General features: G+C 41.7%; 1 long non-coding RNA gene across 1 annotated transcript; it reads left to right on the plus strand.

Annotated features, from left to right (window-relative positions):
• The first annotated feature begins 10,976 nt into the window (after nucleotides 1–10,976).
• Nucleotides 10,977–14,822, plus strand: LOC120968549 (uncharacterized). The gene is made up of 5 exons (XR_005763100.1): nucleotides 10,977–11,154; nucleotides 13,042–13,140; nucleotides 13,249–13,282; nucleotides 13,954–14,001; nucleotides 14,461–14,822. It is a non-coding gene; the product is annotated as an uncharacterized lncRNA (long non-coding RNA).
• Nucleotides 14,823–15,417: the final 595 nt, after the last annotated feature.

Here is a 15,417-nt window from a genome sequence, read left to right on the forward strand (position 1 = left end):
TCTGAGCTTCTCCGATCCTTTCCATCAAGGTAGACTGAATCTCCAATGTCGCTAAATAGCCTCTTGGGACTATCTCCAAACATAGCTCGCGAAGGTCCTCGGCTAACTCCTGAGGTAACTCTCCTGTCATGAGGGTGTTGACATGACTCTTGCGGCTCAACGCGTCTGCTACTACGTTAGCCTTTCCAGGGTGATAATGCAATCTCATATCATAATCTTTAATGAGCTCCAACCATCTCCTCTGTCTGAGATTTAACTCCTTCTGCGTGAAAATATACTTCAAACTCTTGTGATCCGTGTACACCTCACAATGGTTTCCGATGAGCAAATGTCTCCATGTCTTCAATGCATGCACCACGGCTGCTAATTCCAAATCATGTGTAGCATAATTCTTCTCATGGGGTTTAAGTTGTCGTGAAGCATATGACACATCTCTTCCTTCCTGCATAAGCACTGCTCCAAGTCCTCGACGAGAAGCGTCGCAATAAACTTCATAATCCTTGCGTTGATCTGGCAGAATCAACACTGGTGACGTAACCAATCGTTCCTTCAATTCTTGGAAACTAGCTTCACATTCCTCAGTCCAATTGAATTTGGTGTCCTTCTTCAATAGCTCAGTCATGGGCTTAGCAATCTTCGAGAAATTCTCGATGAATCTCCGGTAGTATCCTGCAAGTCCAAGAAAACTCCGGATTTCTCCGACTGTCGTGGGTGATTCCCAACTTGTCACTGTATCAACCTTGGCAGGGTCTACTGCTACTCCTTCTCCAGAAATAACATGTCCAAGGAATCCAACTTCCTTTAGCCAAAATTCACATTTGCTGAACTTGGCATATAACTGATGTTCTCTGAGCTTCTCAAGTACCAATCGTAAATGCTCCTCATGCTCTTCCTCGTTCTTGGAAAAGACTAAAATATTGTCAATGATCACCACGACGAACTTATCCAAAAAACTCCATAAACACTTTGTTCATCAGGTTCATAAAATAGGCAGGTGCGTTAGTCAGACCAAATGACATAACGGTATACTCATACAATCCATATCTGGTGGTAAATGTCGTCTTGGGTATATCCTGCTCTCAAATCTTTAGCTGATGGTATCCTGATCGTAGATCGATCTTGAAAATACTTATCCTTGTAGGCGGTCAAACAAATCATTGATCATCGGTAGTGGGTACTTGTTTTTGATGGTCACTTCATTCAATCCACGGTAATCAACAACCATCCTCAGCGATCCATCTTTCTTCTCCACTAGAAGTACTGGTGATCCCCAAGGTGACGAACTTGGGCGAATATAACCTTTATCCAGTAACTCCTTGATCTGCTTCTTAATTTCCTCCAAATCTTTTGCGGGCATCCTGTACGGTCTCTTAGATATTGGCCCTGTGCCTGGCAAAAGTTCAATCAAGAACTCAATGTCTCTATCCGGTGGCATGCCTGGCAACTCTTCTGGAAATACATCTGGATAATACTTCACCACTGGTACTTCCTCATGTACAACTCCTGATAAGGAATTTACTTGAGTCCTCTTCGGCATATGCCGGGATACATACTTGATCCTTTTCCCTTCCGGGGTGGTAAGCAAAATCGTCTTGCCGGCACAGTCGATGTTTCCTCCATACAACGATGTCAATCCATTCCCAAAATCACATCCAAACCTTGCGACTCCAAAACTATGAGGTCTAAGGGGAAAACATGCCTACCAATGGCCAATGGTATCTGAAAACATCCTTGGCTGGCCACATACTCTGCTCCTGGCGAGGTTACTAACATAGGGGTTCTAAGAACTTTGGTGGACAGCTTAAACTTATTCACAAATCCCCTTGATATGTATGAATGCGATGCACCAGTATCGAAAAGAACGGTTGCAGTAAATGACTTAACCAAAAACTTACCTATTACTGCATCAGGCTGAGCTTCAACCTCCTCCACGCTCACGTGGTTCACATGCCCTTTGTTGAACGGGTTCGGCTTCTTCCCAGAGCTTCCATTGCCATTTCCATTTTGGGCTTCAGGACATTTCATTGGCATAATGTCCATTCTTCTGGCACTTAAAGCAAGTGACTTCGCTCAGGTCCCTCTTGGCTGGGGTAGATGGGTGGGTGCGGTTCTGTCCGTTGCTCCCTCCATTCCCATTACCATTTTTAGAGCCATTATGGTTGTGCGAACTACCTCCTCCATGGGTATGCTGAAACTGTCCTCCCGGCTTCGGGGTAAAATGAGGCTTCTGTTGAGCTCCTGAGTTATACTTCCCTTGTCCATACTTCCTCTTACGGTTTTCAATCTGTTGTTGCTTCCCTTCAATCATGAGAGCTCTATCTACCAACTCCTGGTAGTTATTGAAGGTTGCTACCATCAACTGCATACTCAGCTCATCATTCAGTCCTTCCAAAAACTTCTCCTGCTTGGCTGCATCTGTAGCAACGTCATCTGGTGCATAACGTGCTAACTTACTGAAATCCTCCACATACTAGCCTACGGTGCGTCCTCCTTGGCGTAGGTTGCGAAACTCACGCTTCTTCATGGCCATAGCTCCTGCTGAAACATGAGCTATATGGAAAGCTTGCTGAAACTGGTCCCATGTGACAGTGTCAATAGGGTCGTGGCTGTATAATTCTCCCACCATGATGCTGCGGGTCCATCAAGCTGATGTGCGGCAAAACGCACTCTTTCCGCATCTGTGCATCCTGCAGTGGTCAACTCCCTTCCAACTTTGCGGAGCCAATCATCTGCAACAATCGGCTCGGTGCTACTGGAAAACACCGGCGGGTTTAGCCTTAAGAAACGGCCTAAGTGATCAACAGGTGGTGGTGGCGGTGGGTTGTTGTTGTTGTTGTTGCCTTGGTTCTGCACTAACACTTGCATCAGGGCATTCTGTTGCTGAATCAACTGGGTGATCTCTGGTGGGAAAACAAATCCGGGGTCGCGTCTCGGAGGCATGTGATAGGTTTAGAAGAGATGAGAGTTAAGAATAGAATGAGGTCTAGAGAGAAAACACTACCCATATGCTCATGTGACAAATTCAATCAATATCACTCAATCAATTCAAACAAGGCAAAACAATCGATCTAACTAGCGTTACAAAGTGCTTGAACTATACTATTAAATGGGGGAAACTACTACTGATATGGTGGTCTACTAGAAATTCTGATCCGTTGAAGACTCCATGATGTCTGCTCCAGCTTCATCAACAAAGTCATCTTCACTTGGTTCCGAGTCGGTGTCGTCGATGATGATGTAGTTGTCCGGACAAGTGCATTCGTCGGCTTCTGCTTTTGGCACTGGATTTCCCATGAATACTCCAATCTTCTTCTCCAGGTCGTCATTCTTTCCTACTAGTGCGATGATTTCCTCCATATAATCCTCGCGTGTAGCCTTGAGTTCTTCTTGGAATGTGAACTTGAATCTTCCAGCTCTCCTCTTCGGGTAATGTGGCGTTGTAGGTTCCGGTGATGCTTGGTATTCCTATGTTCAAGTACTTGGTGACTTCCTTCAAGTGTCGACCAAACGGTGTGTCTTCATCTGGTTGCATGAACTTGCTCCTTGCATCCGCCATTCCTAAAAGAGTAGAAAGAAGGAGAGGGGTCAGAAATGAGAAGAGAGAAGCTTTCTAGGGCTTAAGCTTAGTGGTCGTGTCCTACAGTCAGCGTGTGCTCTGATACCAACTTTGTAGCGACTAGACCTCAAATGGTCTGTGCTGCTGTGCACCAGTGTCATCCATGGATCAGTAATGCTGACACGCACAGTACAAATGGAGGATTTATAACAGAGTAGCAATCACACACTTATTACATCGAATATCTCCAAAGAGAATAAGTATGATAAATATGGCTTAAGGCCATCTAAAAACGATAACAGCGGAAGACTTGGAAGATAAGTGAGTCCATCAACTCCAGCGGCATCACTGAGTATAAGACCACGACCTAAGGCACCTTACTCGACGTCTGAAAAGTCTGCAACATGAAACGTTGCAGCCCGAAAACGGGTCAGCACATAGAATATGCTGGCAAAATAACACATAGATGATAATGAACAATAATAAGGCTATACTACATGCCTATATGGCTGGTGGAAAGCTCTATGGTTACAATTTTGCGAAAAGCCAATTTTACCCTACTTCAAAGGAATAAATTTTATTTAACTATCATGGTGGTTGTGAAACATTGAGATGGTTGACAGCATCTCAATCCCAATTAAGAATCATCATTCACCCAAAAAAATTAATTAAAAGTAACATGGTGATGAGATTCACATGATAATCCAAGTACTAGATACTCAAGTTGTCCATAACCGGGGACACGGCTAACCATGATTAGTTTGTACACTCTGCAGAGGTTTGCGCACTTTTCCCCACAAGACTCGATCTCCTCCGTTGGATTACTCGCACTACATGGTGTTTGAGTAACGGATGACCGAGACACAGTCTTTCAGAAGTGTTTGCACCTTACGTATGGGTAGACAGTTACACCTACTTTCCCCTACATCTGCTAGTCTACCACTGTAAGAGTTCACACAACTTAATCAACTATGCTAGAGCCCATAATAGCTTGCGGCTGCACACGGAAGTTTCTAGCATGAATAATCTCATAATCCCTTTGAACCTGGGTGGCGGTCCAAAAGAAAAACAGGCAATCCTGGAATACCCAGGTACCTCAATCCACCCAGATGTGAGTTTTAGTTGCCACCTTAAGTAAACCATTAATTAACAATCTCACATCTGTCATGGAAACCTCTCAAACCCAATCCACGTCTACGAGCATAGCATGGCAATATAATAGCAGCGTAGAAGTAACTCCCAAGGGTTTGATAAAAGAACAGGTAATAGGTACTACCTCAACTACTTCCCAATACCCACAATTTAATTAGATCCTAATCATGCAAGTGTTTGAGGAAAAATAGATCTAATGCAAATAAAATTGGGTATGGAAGGTATATGATCAAAGTGTTACTTGCCTTGCTGATGATCCGCAAAACCTAGCGATTCGAAGTAACAAGCGGCACACTCCGGGTACTCTATCGCAAACAAACAAGAAAACAATAAGTACTCATCTAATGCACAGGTAAAACTCGAATGAAAGATCCAACCAGAAAGTTCAACTTAAGAACTCCGGTTTGCAAAAAGAATCAACTCGAAAGAAGCAACGAAAGTCAAACTGCGAAAGAAAGAAGCTTCGTTTACTAATCTGGATCTAGGTCAAATTTTACAGTAGCAAAAACTTGTTTGAGTAGGTTAAACGGAAAGAGAATTTCGAGATGAAACTCTGGGCGCTTGAATCGCCTGATTCCGATAAACGAGCGAGAAGTTAAACAGAAACGAAGATTCGATCAGAAATCGAATCTGAGAAAATAGCGAAAAAATCCGACGAAAAAGAAAAACAGACGAACGGTTAAAGAACGGACGTTCATTAACAGAGAAAAACCGACGAACGCGTTCGTTAAAACGAACGGTTCGGTGAACGCTTGCAAAATAATAAAACCGAAAAAAAAACCGATCTAGGGTTTTTTTTAAAGAAAACCGACAACCGAACGGGCGGCGAGGTACCTCGTCGGTGCGTGCTCCGGCGGGGCTCCGGCGGCTCGGGGCGAGGGGCGGCGAGGGCGCGGGGTGCGGGGTGCTCGGGGGGTGCGAGGGGCGGCGAGGGGGCGGCAAACGGCGGCGGCGGCGGCTCCCGTGCTCGGCTCCGGCGGCGGCGGCGGGGCAAGGCGGGCGGCGGCGGGATGAGGTGAGAGGAGGGGGGGTGCGGGGGTATAAATAGGGGGGGCTCCGGTGGCTTGGGGGAGGGGCAAGCCGGCGGGGGCGTGCGGGGCTCGGACTCCGGCGGCGGCGGCTCCCGTGCGCGAGGAGGACGACGCGGGCGGGCCGGCCTGCGGCTCGGCTGGGCTCGGCCCAGTCGGGCGCAGTGCATTTTTTAAAAAAAAAACATCCGCGGAAAATAATTCGTAGAAAAATAAATAAAAGTCCAAAAAAGATAAAACAAATTTTTCCCGTCTAGTTAGAAAATCTAGAATAGGGTGAACATTTTTTTATCACAATTTTTTTTTGAAAACATGCAATATTTTTAATGCAAATAATATTGCAAATAAAATCCGAATAAATTCCAATAAATGATTTTAACACTTTTTCTCCAGTATTTCAATTGTTTTGGAGAAGTCATATTTTCTCCTCTCATTTATTTTTAAAATGAATTATTTTTCCGAAGAGAAAATAATTAAAACCAAAATCCTTGTTTTATTATTTGATGAAAATCAAATATGAAAATTCGAGAAAATCCCCAACTCTCTCCGAGGGTCCTTGAGTTGCTTAGGATTTATTGAGGATTTGTCAAAATGAAATAAAATATGATATGCAATGATGATCTATGTATAACATACCAAATTGAAAATTTGGGATGTTACAGATCCCCCCACCCCCAGGTTGTGTGCTTGCCCCATCCCTCCCTCTCTTCTACGCAACCTCGCCCCACCCCGTCTTCTCCCCCGCCGGTGCTCTGCCGAGTGTCTTGGAAAAACTCTCGGTAAAATATTGAAACTCTGACAAAATGTGCTTTCCCGATTGCTACACTCGGCAAAAGTGGGTATGCATTGCACTGTTTTGGTTTTTCAGATTGCATACGACCTGGGATGAAGATGATCCCAAAATCAAAGTTTTTCATTTAACGAGATGATTAATTTTCATGTTCAGAACTTTTCCATTTTAGGCCATGTTATTTACACTTTTTGCAATGCCAAAACATGGTCTCAAACGAATATGGCGGTGGTCATATTTATTGCATAGTTTCTGACAATGGGCCTAAACTTGGCATTTTGGTGCATCTCGCCATTACAAACAATGATGCCAAATAGAGTTTCCAACATTTTGTACAAAAAATAATTTTCCCATTTTCTAAGTGTAAAAAATGGATTTTTTTGTGAAGCGGGTAAAAAAACATAGTGCAAAATGGCACCACCCCAATTTTCATAAAAAGTAGACCACATGTTTTTGAAAATTCCAAGGTTTTGTAGATCTTCTAGATTTCTAGCTACTTTCTCACAGTTAAATTCAAATTTGAACTTTAAGTGTGTGATAGCTCTGTCCTAAAATTTAGCAAAAATGTAATTTTTTTATGTATGCAAGTAGTCATTTTATGAAATGACCACTTAAGTTTGAGAGATTCATCCCCTTGCCATGACTATCCATGCCGGGCATTTTGACCCTATTTTGGAAAAATGAAACAAAAAGGATACAAGTTCAAAAAATGCAATCCATTCGTATGGACTCCTTTTATGTGTACTAATTAGGATGAAAATACCAAACTTCAATATGAAAACTTTGAAAGAAAAATATCCATCACAAAACGGGCTATCGTGTATGAACCTTCACGGATTTCAAGTCAAACGACCAAGGTGACGACAATATTCATTGCATAGTTTATTATATTATGCCTAAATTAGACATATACATGAATCATGCCATTACAAATAATGTTGCAAAATAGAGTTTCCAACTTTTTGTACAAAAAATCATTTTCTATTTTCTAAGTGCCCAAAATGGGTGTTTCTTGTGAAGCGGGTTCAAAAAAGAATGTGGAAAATTGCACCAATCCAATTTTCACAAAAAGTAGACCATATTAGATGGACAATTCCCAAGTTTTGTAGATGTCTAGCTAAAAACTAACAATTGGTGTATTTTTTAATATTTAGTGAAAATAAAAAATGGGAAGGGCGGATACTTAATGGATAACGTGGACAACTGAGGGTGTACCTTTAAGTGTTGGAGATGCCTTTATGTGTTGGTTTATGCCGTGCTCAACCTGCAATGTACTAGAGCTAATCATGTTGGGTCACGTTGCATGGAAAAACAAAAAAATTCTACGCACACGCAATGATCTGTCCGTGGAGATGCATAGCAATGAGGCGGAGAGTGTGTCTACGTACCCTCGTAGACAGAAAGCGGAAGCATTTGACAACACGGTTGATGTAGTCAAACTTCTTCTAGCTCCGACCGATCAAGCACCGAACGTACGGCACCTCCGAGTTCTGCACATGTTCAGCTCGGTGACGTCCCTCGCCTTCTTGATCCAGCAAGACGTTGAGGAAGTAGATGAGTTCCATCAGCACGACGGCGTGGTGACGATGATGGTGAAGTGATCCGCGCAGGGCTTCGCCTAAGCACCTCGAGAATATGACTGGGGGTGTAAACTATGGAGGGGGGCGCCGCACACGGCTAACAATTTATGTTGTGTGTTCTAGGCGCCCCCTTCCCCACATATATATAGGTGGGAGGGGAGGAGAAGCAGCCAGGGGGCGCCCCAAGTAGGATCCGAATCCTACTTGGGGTTTCCCCAAGTGGCGCCCCCCCCTCACCTTTCCTTTTTCCACCGTAGAAGAAAGGAAGGGGAAGAAGAGATAGAAGGGAGGCTGAACCCCCTCTTCTCCTTCTCCTATTCGGCCACCTGCCATAGGGGGGCGCGCCACCCCTTGTGGGCTGGTGTGCTCCCCTCTCATGGCCCATATGGCCCATATATTCCCCAGGGGTTCCGATAACCCCCCTCGATACTCCGATAAATACCCGATACATTCCAGAACACTTCCATTGTCCGAATACTATCATCCTATATATCAATCTTTACCTCTCGACCATTTCAAGACTCCTCGCCATGTCCGTGATCTCATCCGGGACTCCGAACAACATTCAGTCACCAAATCACATAACTCATATAATACAATATCGTCATCGAACGTTAAGCGTGCGGACCCTACGGGTTCGAGAACTATGCAGACATGACCGAGACACCTCTCCGGTCAATAACCAATAGCAGAACCTGGATGCTCATATTGCATCCTACATATTCTACGAAGATCTTTATCGGTCGAACCGTTGTGACAACATACATTATTCCCTTTGTCTATCGGTATGTTACTTGCCCGAGATTCGATCGTCGGTATCTGCATACCTAGTTCAATCTCGTTACCAGCAAGTCTCTTACTCTTTCTGTAATACATCACCTCGCTAACGGATGGGCATTGTCCATCACATCATTCTCCTAATGATGTCATCCCATTATGAAATGACAACTCATGTCCATGGTTAGGAAACGTTAACCATCTTTGATCAACGAGCTAGTCAAGTAGAGGCTCACTAGGGAGATAGTGTTTGTCTATGTAATCACACATGTATTAAGGTTTCCGATCAATATAATTCTAGCATGAATAATAAACATTTATCATGAATAAGGAAATATAAAATAACAACTTTATTATTGCCTCTAGGGCATATTTCCTTCAAATCAGTATATGTGTGCATGCTTGGTTGTTAGTGAAGTGTTTTATGTATATGTGTGCATGCTTGGTTGGGCCAACTTTGTGTATTACATTTTGTGAAATACAAACTTGATATATGCCACATTTTTGTGTTAACGACCAATAAGTATATACATAACTATATTTTGCCTTCTTTTTCCTCCTCCACAAGAAAAGGTCACATGCTTTTCTCCTCCTCCCATCGGCGCCGTAGCTGGTCCGCCCCATCTCCGATGGCCTTTGGGCCATGAAGGTGAGTAGGACCTCACACCCTCGCTGGCGGGAGGGAACCCGCTCTCATTCTTGTTTGGTTCAATGTCTTGCTGGAGCTGTGTTGCGGCTGGGATGTATCTCAGTAGGAATAATGTTTCCCATGATCTATCCCTATCTTGATGGTGCCTCTAGCATCATCGGAGGGCGTGTGGAGGTGTGTCTCTGTCGGATTTCGCAGGATTCGGTCGGTGTTGGTCTTCGGTGGATTTGTTTGGACACGGTCTTTGTTCGTCTTTGTGGTGTTTATACTATTGATCCTTCCGATCAATGACTTTCTTCATCGACGATGGTTGCTGCTTCGGTGCGCTAGTCCTATGGGTCCTTAGCACGACAACTTCCTGACTATTAACTACAACAAGGTTTGCCCGGTTCCAGCGACAGAGGGGGTGATGGCGATGCACAGCTTACTTTAGTGCTTGTAGTCATCGCTACGTGGTCCATGGACCTGGATGTAATTTTTCGAATCTCTGGTATTCTTTGTACTGCCATGATTGAAGATGAATATATTGGAAGTTTCTCACGCAAAAAATAACTATATAGATAACTATTTAAGAAAAATTCGCAAAAATACTATTTTAGCATGTAATAAATTTTGACACCAATTATATGGTAGTAATCAATATTTCCCCTAATAATATCCGCATTTGATCCAGGTTTTATACTATGTATACAGACGGGAGTATGTTTGGATAATTGTGTGAACACGAGGATATATCCTAGCAAAAATATTTTTAGCAACAAGTAGTTAATGAATTAATATATGCTAGCTATACTCTGCTGGTGAAAACATGCTGTATTAGCTGTGCAAAGCATGCAACATGGTTTCACTCCCCTTTATATTCCTGGGCAGAACACAATTTCAGATCTAAATTTTATGTTTGTCTATCACACTCCCATCTTATTCCCATATCAGCAGGAAAATTCACTCCAATCATCTCGCCATTCTACACTTGGGAAATCAGGTTTGCTTCAATCTACCATCCTTGAATATATGCCCCACATCTTGTTTCTGCGTCCTAATCTTATTAAGCTTGTAATTAGTAGTTAGTGCAAGATCGAAAAGGAGCTATTGGCAAAACACCATCCGCACCTGCTGATAAAATCACCGTGGGACAAGTGGCGCCTAATCATGAAATAGCAGCAGATTCAAGTGACAGTGAGAGAACAATCAGTGAGGGTTATGTGGGGATCATGTATGGTGGTAGCCAAACCCACGATGGCAACCTGGAAGGAGAATCTTCTATGGTATTGCTAGCAACAGATTCAAGTGACAGCGAGAGAACAATCAGTGAGGGTTATGTGGGGATCCTGTATGGTGGTAGCCAAACCCAGGATGGAGACCTAGAGGGAGAATCTGCTATGGTATTGCCTGCTGTAGGAGAGAATACCACGGCGAGATCTAACAGTCATGGTTATATGCGCAGCTTGGAAATTGATTCTGCCTCTCGTACTGAGAGGCATGCTGCCAGGTCAGATTCTGTTCTAGTGGCACAGTGCCGAGACTGCATACAAATTTACCCTGAGTGGCTGGAGAAAATTGATTCAGGCAAAAAGGTGTGGACAGCTCTCAAACAATTTCAGGCAAGTGGGAAGCATGAAGAGGTTAGTATCTACACATGTTCTGGTGTGCTCTGTCATCAAATAATTTTCATTGTGTGTTAATCATCTCATAACATAAGGACTGTTTGCTTGATGGGCATTCAGACCAAATGATGAACGAATTAGATCCTAGGTTCTCCAAAAGATGACATTGTGTTTTGCTTCAATTACCTGATAAATTTTCAGCCTTTGCATCAAAATGATTTTATGCATTTGTTATCACACTAACTTGTATTTTTTAAGCACAACCATGCATATATGTAAAAAAACTCATGGCCACTTGTGTGGTTGATAGAAATCAGTTAACATCTCAATTTCCTCATGTGCTATTGTATGACTACGGAGGTTTTTTCTAACATGCTCCCTCTTACCTCCCCTTTTCACATGAGACGTAAGAGTATAAAGTAAATCTGAGTCATTGAGTGCATTAAGTAGTGGACTTGACTAAATCTTACCTTCTTAACTCCCATGTGAAAAGATGGGGTAAGAGGAAGCATGTTAAAATGGCTCATGAATGCGGTGGTGCCGCCAGTGGCGGAGCTTGAGCATAATCCAAGAGGGCCATTACTTGAAGGGGAGCAAATTAAATGGGAAGGAGGGGCAAATATCTAGTTTAAACACTAGTTAGGCTTAAAATATAGTATATTCATTGATGGGTGCAAAAATTAAGGGGGGCCATGGCCCCTATTGGTCTACATGAAGCTCCGCCACTTGCTGTTGCACATTCTACCGTGTTGTTATAGACACTGACTGAATCTTGTTTTTGCACTATATCAAAATGTACTAGCAGTCATAAGACACCAATCTGTGAGGATCTCGGCTTTTGGCCTTCTGCTAGGATGCACTAAAGATATTGATAAGTCTCGCCATTCCTGGATGTTGTGAAGGTTACCTGACTGGAACAGATTGTTCTGGAGAAGGATATGGCGGCATGGCAAACCTAAAGTAGCAATGATGCAACAAATGGAATGTGATCGATAATGGTATTCTCTATGGGTGCACACCAGAGAGCATACAAATTAGGGTCTGCATGGACGACCAAAACACGTGGCATTTTTTTATCAACATACCAATAGGGTCTGCATGGACGACCAAAACACATGGCATTTTTTTATCAACTATCCCATCCTTTTTCCTTTGATCTACTAACAATGGTTTCAAGTTATTGTAGAAGTTTCTTGTAGTGACTGGTTAAAATAATTCACACATGTTCGGCTATTCATGCTATGTTTTACAATCTGTTCCGATGATGAATATCCATTTTTCCAAAAATAGTGCATCTACCTCTAATTCTTTCGCATTAAACTATACAATTGAATTCGCTGAAGAAGGGAAAACCTCCCACTTTCAACCAATATGAGTTTGATCTAAACCAGATCATACTACGGGCTGGGTCGGGTTTGGGTCGGGCTTCACAAAGCCTGGAGTCAACAATCCAAGCCCAAGCCCGGCTTGGCCCGGCTAAAAGCACATCGACAATGGCTTCTCAATTTAACTAATTATATTTGGGATATTAAAATGATATTATATACCTATATTTTGAATAAAATATACATTTGTTTCCATTTCGGGCTTTTAGGCCGCGCTTCGGGCGAGAAATTGAAGCCCAAGCCTACCCCAGATGTCGGGCTTTGGGCTCGGGCCTCTTGGCCGGGTAGTCCATGAATAGTTTTAGTTTGATCTATTCAACCACATTTTGATCCTCGTTCATTATATCATTTAACCATAATTCATATGAACATGCACCACGTGAATATAATAAAGAAAATGGGACAATTTGTAGTATACAACGCCTTATGGTGCGATATCACAAGAACATTTTTCTCCTTGATTACAGTGTCAAATCATATATTATATGACAAATTAAGTATATTGTTTTGCTTATTTCAGTATTACCTTCATAAGGAATATAGTCACAAATTTTACTCCAAACGCAACGTTATTGAGTTCATACGAAATGGAACTGTGAAAGGGAAGCCAGTTCAGAAGGTGCCTAAATACTTGACTTTCAAACATATAGTAATTATGCGAAGATGTATATGTTTTTTGTATTAACTTTAAAGTATTAATTTGACACGGTATCCTATTTTTGCACAGAGATCATCTGATACTTCTACGAACAATCTTCAGGGTATGTCCAGTTGGCCATGCATTTGGATATTATTTTGTCTACTATTATTACTATAGAGAGAAATCTAACTGAAACTGAAATATAATAAATATTCATGGAGAGAAAAATAGACATTAATGTCCACATACACAACACAATTAGCCAGTACTATCCTAGTTTACATGAATTAATATTTGCAATGACATTTAGGTTACTCATGACATGATAAAGAAAAAGTTTTTTTTGCGAGGTAAGATAAGGTTTTATATAACTGTTCATGGGGACCTCCTCATGGTTGCAGATACATAGTTTTACAGTGCTTCATGAAATAGTTGCATATCATCATGTCTAAAAGAAGAATCATGACGGACACAACTTCAAGAATTCTTCTTGTAAAATAACATAATTTGTATATACCTCATAGAGGATGTAACTTGTTGGTAGCATTTAATATTGTGACATACTCGCCATCTTTTGTGCCAGCATTATTTGGGTGATGATTTAATATCCAAAAGCATACATCAAGGTAGTTATGTGTAATGATATTCTTGTGAAAGTAACTCTCATAGTGTATACTTGCATATATGTATTGTTCTATTGTATTCTCACAGTTAATCCTTTTTCTTGATGTTTTGTTTGTTTATTTATGTTTAGAGCAAGATTATAAATTAAGCTGAGCATAATTTCTGCAGATTATAGATGGCCCACTAAAAGACAAAGGACGAAGGCGCAAACTTCAAGTAATTCTTCTTGCCACATAGGTTTTCCTTATTGTGCGAGGATACCACTTGTAACTGCCTTCAGTCATCTATGTCAGTAGTATTTTGAGAAGAATTTCATTACAAAATGCAACGACTCAAACAATCAGATTGTTCATGATGATTCCTAATTGTATAACCAATAAGCTTAACACACCTTCCTATTTTAGAGTTGTTATCTTAATAAATATATACTATCTATTATTAATGTTGTTGTTGGGTGAAGAACATTTGTTGCTCATGGTTAGAATGTAGAATTTTATTAACACAACAACCTAGAGCGAATGTGGAGGCCAATATAGATTGAAACCATTAATTCATATTAAAATGGTCATGATTTCTTATTTTTATTTGACATAGATGTTTGTGACTTGTTTGAATTAATGTGTTCTTCCATTATTTGATATTTCTATATTCATACTATTTTTATGAAATGTGCAGCTAGTTTGTCAACCGGGGCACGAACAACCACAACTTCTACAAAGCTTCCACATGGTTTCATCTAGTATCATGCGGAAGACATTGAGACAATCAAGATTACTTGAGCAACCTGAATTATGTTAGTTGTTACCTGCTTTCAAACGAATGTGTCCTCTCATAGTATGTATGTACTTCTGTTGTTGAGGAATTTATATCATTAGACAGTTCTATTTTTAATCATTATTGATTAATGGGTACATACCTTCAATCCTAGAAGACTGCCAGATAGCCAGTCAAGGAAGCGATTTGTTATCGAACAGTGCATAATAGGGACATTTTTACATTCAAAGGAACATCGTAGGAATAATTTGGTATTTCGTGAAGATTTTCCAGTCCCCTGCCCCAACCTACTTGAGACAGTATGAGTGCTGACACACACATTTGTAACGTATGAGCAAGCTAGTGCAGTAGCTTCAGTCACATGCTCTGGAAGCCCATTTTGGGTCTTCCTTCAGAAGGCTCAACAAGGCCATCACCACACCATTCTAGTTAGTTACTTTTGCAATGATATATGTCCGTAAGAAAATAAGAAGCTAGGGTTCTAGTAGACTTATAATGCTCTAACAGCACCATGTTGGATATGCCCGCACAAATAAAATAACATGAGTCGAGTCTATTTTGTAAGCACATATCTTGTCACCAGTCAACTACTAGTACAGTAAGAGCATCAAAGAGGAATTCATTTCATATAGAATAGTCGCATACATATACCTCTGTTCGGCACATACTGCTCATTATCATGGACAATGATGTACCTAGCTAAAATGGAGCACGTGGCTATATATAATGTAAGGAGGGAGGCTCCAGGGACGAGCTCGACAAACAGAACTAAACTGCTCTTGCAAAGAACCAGTAAGCCTTGCTACATTGCCACCTGCATGCTGCAGGGCATCGCGTCCACCAGCTACTGTGGTATGT

Source organism: Aegilops tauschii, chromosome 7, assembly GCF_002575655.3.
Source record: "Aegilops tauschii subsp. strangulata cultivar AL8/78 chromosome 7, Aet v6.0, whole genome shotgun sequence".
Taxonomy (NCBI): Eukaryota; Viridiplantae; Streptophyta; class Magnoliopsida; order Poales; family Poaceae; genus Aegilops; species Aegilops tauschii.